Genomic DNA, 9,031 nt, shown 5'->3' with positions numbered 1-9,031 from the left:
GACAGTTCAGACCATAGACAAATATAATATACTATTATGGCGATATTACAGGTTCGTTTCTTTCAACATGAACGAAACAAATCAAATTAAACCATAGACAATATACATACAAATTGTAGTTGACCGGAAATGGTTTGAGATTTGACGTTTGGTTCAGTGTATCATTGAAAATCAAACCGTTCTCGGACCATCAGAAATGGTTTGACATGAAACGTCAAACCAATTCGGACGATCCATAGACTAATGGCAATCTGTCAAAGTGTTGATAAGCATTATTCGGCATTTATATATCGTGAGGTGCTCATATTAATATGTTAGATATTTACACCATAGGAGTTCACTTAAATTATATGTATTATAGATTAATAATCAATACCTATTATTCATAAGTAACCATACGCGAACAAGACGCCGCTTTTGGTGTTATTATCTCAAAATCCAGCACTATTTTCTATGCAAGTTCGATTTAATATCATTACTATAATTATTATGTCAGACAAAGAATTTATTTTCATTTTATTTATATTTTGTAACGGAGATTCTAAACTACAAACTGTGTTAAATCAACCCGGAATGATCTTTATATTACCTAACGAATTTAATATGTTCGATTGTCGTCTAAGTCACAATATCATGCTGTCGACATGAACAAGTGGTCAATAATTATGAAAAGCTCTAATCAAAAGTAATTTTTAAAAACTCGTCATACCTATAAATCTTATAAATTAACTAAATGGCTACCTATTTATGAAGCATTCTTTATATTTTGTATATTTAAAAGGAATGAATACGACAGTTTGTTAAATTTGTATTATTGTAGACCACGATAGGAGGTTAGAATTTCATAACAAGTTGACGTTTCAAATATGTTTCTGTTTTAGAGACTAATATATTATGAATTAATTTTAAGTACTGGCAACACTAATTAGTTGTCAGAAAAGCGTTTCCGTGGACATTCTACCAAACGGTTCCAAATCAAATAAATCCAACGTGCCATTTGATTCGTTCAGTTCAGGTTCAATGATACGAACTTGTAAATAATATTATTATATTACAAATTGAATTAATAGCAGTGACGTCCCGTGGGGGTAGGCAGATTGAGCGTCGCTTGGGGGCGGCAGATACTCGAAGGGCGGCAAATCGAGGAGAATCATTTGGTATTATATAGAAATAGCTACCTAAACTTAGTTATATTATAACCAGAGCTTTGGAGATGTTTTGTTCCGGATGCTTTTTTTATTATTATCCAGTTGGTACTCGCAGCGATTTTAGAATGATGTCACCACGCTCCGCTAGAGATTTTTTTATTTTATTTTTGACTGCTCGGTTTCGTATACAAATGCTAATAAACTTGGCGCCTATACACATTATGAATATTTTTATAAATGTAAAACATCACAAACGAATAATAAATCAGTCATAATAATATAATGTCATTTACTCAGATTAAGGAGTTCCTTTCATAACAGTGGTAGGTATACTGCGCAAAAGCCAATAATTATGTCGCGCCATAGTTATTAAAAGAAAATAATATTATATATTATATCAACGTTGGTAACGAAACAAGGAGAATTTATGGTAAAGATTTATAGGTAGGTAGGTACATACCGTATTTTTTAATTTATCCATCCATATCGCGAGATTTAAAAGTTGCCGGATGTACCTATTGCATGATTGATGATTATTAATCCTTATTGACATTTGACATAATCAATTAGTATTCATGCATATAATAGGTATTTACGTTAAGTACCAGCCAATTGTAATAAAAATGTACACTAGTAGGTATCTACCTAGATTATATCATATTTATCGTGCTGTGAATACAATACTGTGCAATACCTTCTTTTAAGTCGTTTTTTTTGTAAACATATTTTTTGCTGATAATAGTGTGGATTTGTAGTTTATTTCAATCATCAACGGTTGAATGTTGAGACTATTAATAATTAATAGTGTATTTATGATTAAATTTAGGTTTATATTAAAAAAATAATGAGGAAAATTATTTTGTTTACATGTTGTAGGGTACAATAATAGCATAGAAAAAATGGTGTGAAAATAATACATCTGCGTAGGTATTACTAAATGATACAAACCAAATGTGTCAGACACATTAACCAAATGGCATCTCAGACACTGGTGATTTGGGTAAGTGTCTAACTAATATTATATTTATTCGCTTATTTATTTATTGATATTTAAATTTAATTTTGTATGTTTCAGCTTAGTGGTAAGTGTATATTTTATTAGTAATGTATCCAAACCATGGCCCCCAAAAGGGGGGGGCTGACAGGGCTCTAACCTGGGGCTCGGGCTCGATAAGTGAGATAAACACTTATCACAAATTTGCTCTAATAGCAAAAAATTCGCCTGCGGAAAAATATTTTCCTTCAATAATGATATTATTTAAAATTATGTGGTTACACAATACAATTTATAATTGTGTAGCGATACTCAAAAACTCCACGATTCAAGTGTATGTATTAAAATATACAAAAAAACACTAAATATACACATCAATTTTAACGCGTACACCATTTGGAAAACATTACTGTAGAGCGTCACACTGCTTTTATCCTTAGCGATAGGTAGGGGGGGCAAATATCCTAACATGGGGCCCGCTTCAGGATGAGGGGGCCATGCTTCATACAACACATTTCTTAGATATTGGAGTAATGAAAGGATGATAAAAAATGGGGCGGCATTTTGACGCTGCCTAGGGGCGGCATTTTGTCTAGGGACGTCACTGATTAATAGGCATTTCCATGTAGGTATCAATTTACAGCTAACTTTGTAAATCAATGACCGCGACAATAATCTTTGTATATCTGTTCTCACTTAGTTAGTTAATAGCGTAATTATTACATAATTATAAGTTGATAAAATAATAATCAGTACGTCATGGGAAAATTTTGATGGGGAACAATAATTGATAGGTAACTGCACTACGTTATCAAAATGCCTTCATCGGAACGTCACCGAACGATTCCTTCAGGGTTGTGTTCAAAACAAAAGGTCGCATCAAGGGCAAATCCAATTACATTCTGGAGGTGGAGTCCTCCTTGTATCATCAGATGGTGGAAGTTGGCGGCCTGAACGTTGGTTTCCAGCGGGTTCGAGTGCAGCCATGCTCTAGTGTTGTGCATTGCACGAAATGCCTAGGTTATGGGCATACTGGTCATACTTGCAAGGAAGCCTTTGCGTGTCGGGGATGTGGGGAGGACCACAAAATTGCGGAATGTCCCAAAAAGGGAAAGTTGACATGCGTCAAATGCGTCCGGAAAAATAGGCGGCTCCATCTGATGGCTCCGACGGGTCACAGCCCTCTATCGCGCGCATGCATATTGCACCGCCAACAAGAAGCCAAGTCTACTTCCGCAACTGACTTCGGAAACCAATAATGGCTATACACCTAAAAGTTGCACAAGCGAATCTTGCACGGTGCGAGGTCGCCACAGTCTCTTTCATCAGATATATGGAATCTAATAACGTGGACCTGGCTTTAATCCAGGAACCGTACACTGGAAACACGGGTCAAATCCGTTCGTCGCTTTTTTCAGGTATCATTTTTCAGAAGCCGAGCAGTCTGTATCCAGTGAAGGCAGCTATTTTTGTGCGTCGAACGTCATCTCTTACCCACTGCATTTTACTTTCCGAGTTTAGCTCATATAGTTGCGCTGTTGTAGAACTCGACTACTTAGGAGAAACGCTACTGGTCGGATCACTGTACTGCGCGCCGTCGGTGCACATCGATTAATCGCTGACCGGCATGAGCAGGCTAATGAACACTTCAAAGGGTCACAGGCTGTTACTCGGAGGCGACGTAAACGCAAAGAACATCTGGTGGGGCAGTCGACGTACTGATAGCAGAGGCACAGCCGTGTCAGATTTTTTAGCACAGCACGACCTATACGTATTAAACGAGGGTTCTGTCCCAACGTTTGAAACGATCAGAGGAACTCGTAAGCTGGAAAGCTATATTGATATTACTGCGTGTTCCAACGCTCTGCTCACCAGAGTTAAAAATTGGAGAGTATGTCGTGATGTAGCGTTGGGATCCGACCACAATGCGATTGTTTTTTCATTACAGGCCGCAGATAGCTACGCTGCAAACAAAACTTCAAATGTCAATCAACAGCGACCAGGCTTGCACTTATTTCCCAGATTCAGGATCGCGGTATCACTGTAGATAGTTTGGATAGCGTCACAGACGCACATGAGCTCGAAAACATTGTCAAAGAATGGTCATTGGCGAACGAGTCGGCATGAGAGAGCACGAAGGTGTGCTCTTCGGGCGAAGGATTCCAAAGAAAAAGTAATCCATGGTGTAGTCCGAAACTGGATACACTGAAGACGGCTTTTAGAGTAGCAAGGACAAAATTTCGAAATTCAGGAGTGGTTCGACGGCCGTTCACTCGACAGATTTTTGAAGCCGCAAAGAATAAGTATGAAACTGCGATTGCTGAAGCGAAATTAGAAAGCTGGAAGAGCCATTCCTCGGTTCAGGGAAAAAAGAATGTATGGTCTAGTTTTCAGAGATTGCTCAAAAGGGCGTTCAAACCGCCTGAAACTCTGACAATCAACGGTCTTGACCTCTTCGGCTCTCGAATCTGCAGAGGCTTTTCTTGCGTATTTTTTTCCAGACGACAATATTGCAAATGAAACGGAGCAACAGACATTGATCCGAAATGCCGCCTCGATTCCTTCAAAGGAAGATGACGACGAGAACTTCACTCTCGAGGAGGTCGAAAGAACAATGAGGCTGTTCAATCCAGCTAAAGCTCCGGGACACGACAGCTTCACGGCGGATATCTGTCTCAATTCATTCTTAACTGTTCATAGCATAGTTGTCCCTCTTTATAATGCTTGTTTGCGAATTGGTCATTTTCCAAAAATCTGGAAGGTAGCTAGAGTGGTGGTCATTCCCAAACCGGGAAAGGACGACTATGCTAACGTCTCGTCATATCGGCCCATCGGATTGCCGCCCGTGTTCGGTAAAGTACTCGAAAAAATATTTATTAATCGAGTTTCCTGGAAACTTCAGACTAAACATCTGCTCAGCGAATACCAGTACGGTTTCACCCCTCGAAAGAGTACTGAAGACGCGCTTCATGCAGCAATTGATAGAATCAGGGGGGCTAACCGCGATGGTCAGCTCGTAGTGGCGGTATCTCTTGATATGAAAGGCGCGTTTGACAACGCATGGTGGCCATATCTTCTTTAACAGTTGAAATCTAAAAATTGTCCCGCTAACATTTCCAGGCTCATCAAAAACTATCTATCCGACCGAGAAGTCTTCCTCGAATATGCTGGAGCATCTGCTACCAAAGAGACATCAAAGGGATGCATACAAGGTTCGTCTTGCGTCCCTGTACTGTGGAACATAGTTCTCGACGATCTTCTCTCTATGCCGTTTCCTGAAGGTGTACACGCACAGGCCTTTGCTGATGATGTATTGCTGATTATGGAATCCAAAGAACTTGGTTCTCTAGAAACCATGACTAACAGCGTGTTGGAGAGCGTCAAGGCCTGGGGAAGGAAGGTCAAACTGTCTTTCTCCGCGGAGAAAACGAAGGCCTTATTCTTTACTAGGAGGCGCGTCTCTCCGCCTTCGCTGGTGATGAATGGGCAACCTCTATTTTTTTCTAGGGATTTTAAACTTTTAGGGGTGGTAATCGATGACACACTAAATTGGTCAAAGCACGCGGACAGCATCTGCAAAAGAGCAGCAGTGACTTCGCTCAAACTAGCAAGAATGGCCAAACCCACATGGGGTGTATCTTCTGAAGCTCTTCAAATTCTCTACACTTGTGCTATTGAGCCTATAATCACGTATGCGGCCAGCATATGGTATGAAGCTGCCAAACGGAAAAATATAGCAAAAAAACTCAATACGGTTCAGCGAGCACTAGCGATACGAATATGCAGAGCTTACCGCACGGCTTCGCTCAATTCAACGCAAGCTCTAGCAGGACTTATGCCTCTAAATTTACGTTTAAAACAAATCGCTCTCATTTACAGAGCTAAGAAGGGCGAGGAGGGCCTCGCAGGGTTTCTGCCTGACGACAGGCTTAACGAAAAACCGGTGGACTATTGAAGGCTGCCACACCCGGCTAGACTATTTTCTGAAGTGGTTTCTTATCCTGCAACGTTGGAAAGCAACGAATGCAATAACATGCCGATCTTCACGGATGGGAGCAAAATTGATGGCGGTACTGGTGCAGGGTTTGTGGCATACATTAATGGCGGTGAGATAGCGGCTCGTAAGTACCGCCTTGCCAGCTATTGTACGGTAATGCAGGCCGAACTCTATGCCATCCAATGCGCTCTGGAGTGGGCAGGCTCAGATCCAATCCAATGAAAGCTCACCGAAAACCATAGTATTTGTATTTATTCGGACTCCAAAAGCTCAATCCAAGCAATTGGAGATCCCTTGTCTACTAATCCGATTGTCTTTTCTATTCACAGCGAGTCCGCAATACTGAGACGGCGCCACCCCGAGATGCACTTCAAGTGGATAAGGGGACACACCGGGATAGAAGGAAATGAAAGAGCTGACAAATTGGCTCGGCATGGTGCCTCTGAACCCAAGACCGCGATAGCTTATGACAAATTTCCTCTGAGCTACGCGAAAATTACAATTTCAGATATGGTGAAAAACGAATGGAACTCACGATACATAAACTCATCGACAGGGAAGTTGACCCGAAAGTTTTTACCTTCAATTTTAGCAGCACGAGATGTCAGGGTGCATACGGGGCTGTATTTTGAGATGACTCAGATTCTTACAGGTCACGGAGTCATACGAGCATACCTGCACTGGTATAAAATAACATCTGATGGAAAGTGTCCATGCGACAACGGAAGCGACCAGGACGTCCTACATTTACTCCTACATTGTCAAATCTTTAGCAAGGAGCGGCACAACCTGAACTTTTTATTACAGATGGCAGATGCGGACATTCGAGATCTTCCGGGGACCATGGCAAACGAGGCCGGAAGAGATGCACTTTTTAATTTCTGTATTGATGTAATAAAAAGAACAAAAATAATAAATGGTGACATGTAATGATGATTCTTGCCTTTCAGATCCGGTGACTGCAATCATATAAGATAGGATAAGTATATGCTCAGAATATCAGTCCTATGCGACATTTCTTTTACCACGGGAAAAAACTCGACTACAAATCGCAGTCCTCAGTTCCCAATGAATACGACAAAATATTCATCAGAATGACCTCCGCTTTGCGCTACTAAGAATTTTTCAGGGTTTTTGCAAGGCGGTTTCATAGGCCCTGGCCGAATTCAAATTAGCAATACCCGATGCGGGTAGAAGAACAGTTTTCAATAAGGCATATTCTCTCAGCCGGCACAATTTTCATTTGACTAGCATCAAGTAGAGTAGTTTGCGTGCCAAAGTCCTTAAGAAACCTCGATAGTAAATGCGAGGTATCCATAAAGGCATCTAGAAAAAAAATCAGTACGTCATGATTGATAACAAGAGAATTATTCGATTGTAAGTTTTCGACCGAAGCACATCGCTCTGTGCTGTGATTCGCATTATTGTAACAATTGTACACATGTACTGACGCAATTTAAAAAAACTCACACCCTTTATAATCACGACAACGACTTCTCATCTCTCCTCGTCACAACACCATTGGCCCTCACATCGACAACTCTACAGTGGTGAACCCGACGTTCCACGCAACCGCAAATTCAACATATCCAAGACAATGCTGAGAGGGTACGACGATACCCACAGCCCCACCGCAACCAGTAACAGCGAACTTTCAAAGGCCGTCGGAGATGTCAATAGGTTCGCTGTACGAATCGCACCCTTCTGCCCAGAGGATCCAGAGATGTGGTTCTGCATGGCAGAAATGAGTTTTACAGCATCAGGAGTCGTAACAGAGGAGACCAGGTTCGGGTACATCCTGGGAGCATTAGACCCACGGTATGCGTCCGAAGTGCGAGACATCATATTACGCCCACCAGACGAGGGAGCATACCAGCTCTTGAAAAAGGAATTGATTCGCCGCCTCAGCTCCACTCAAGAGCAAAAAACAAGACGTCTTCTAGAACACGAAGAGATGGGGGATCGGAAACCGTCACAGTTTCTACGGCATTTAAGGACGCTTGCCGGTACTGCCATCTCCGACGAAGTCCTGAGAACCTTGTGGATGGGTAGATTGCCACACACCATGCAGGTAGTGCTCGCCACCCAAAAGGACACAGATCTGGACAAAGTTGCGGACCTTGCTGATGCCATGGTGGAAGCCACAACCAGACCGTCAATCTCAGAGGCAACTTTGGAAGCGCTGATTGATACCAGGATGCGGAAACTTACATTGTCATTGCAGGAGCAAATGACAAGCATCCGAGATGAAATCTCCGGCATCCACAGCCGCGACTCATGCCCACGAGCAAAGAACCATGGTCGGCGATTCAACAGCCGCTCACGAAGCCGTACAAGTGGACGTTCATCCAGTCGCAACAGAGAAGATACCCAAGGCAAATGCTGGTACCACCATACGTTCGGAGCAGCTGCACAGAAGTGCAGACAACCCTGCAGCCATCAAGAGGGAAACGCTCCGGGCAATCACTGATAGCGGCCAGCGAATACAGCCCAATGCCAAGCCGCCTATTTGTCACCGACCGCAATAAGAAAATACAGTTTCTAGTCGACACAGGCACCGATCTCTGTATGTACCCACGTTCTAAGGTTCCGGGACGTCTAACAAAAACGACATACGAGCTGTCAGCGTCGAACGGTACGGTAATCGCTACATACGGGAACCTTCCGTTGACATTAAACTTGGGCCTATGACGAGACTTCACATAGAGGTTCGTCATTGCCGATGTTAGTAAGCCCATCATTGGAATTGATTTTTTAATTCATTTTGGATTGTTAGTCGACGCCAAAAATAGATGTCTGTTAGACCAAACCACTCATCTCACCACTTCCGGAAACCGCAGTACGGGAGAGGTCCTGTCGATCAAAACCGTTTCAGGCAGGTCTGCGTATCAT

At 42.0% G+C, this 9,031-nt stretch overlaps 1 long non-coding RNA gene across 1 annotated transcript in view; it reads right to left on the bottom strand.

The window, feature by feature from the left end:
* LOC147064232 (uncharacterized) overlaps window positions 1–9,031 on the bottom strand; it is a 391,070-nt gene that overhangs the window by 74,785 nt on the left and 307,254 nt on the right. The window lies entirely within an intron of this gene.

Source organism: Rhyacophila brunnea, unplaced genomic scaffold, assembly GCF_057557595.1.
Source record: "Rhyacophila brunnea isolate RB1 unplaced genomic scaffold, BYU_Rbru_1.0 scaffold_8, whole genome shotgun sequence".
Taxonomy (NCBI): domain Eukaryota; kingdom Metazoa; phylum Arthropoda; class Insecta; order Trichoptera; family Rhyacophilidae; genus Rhyacophila; species Rhyacophila brunnea.
The sequence above is the reverse complement of the archived record's forward strand: the minus strand, read 5'-3'. Positions and strand labels throughout refer to the sequence as shown.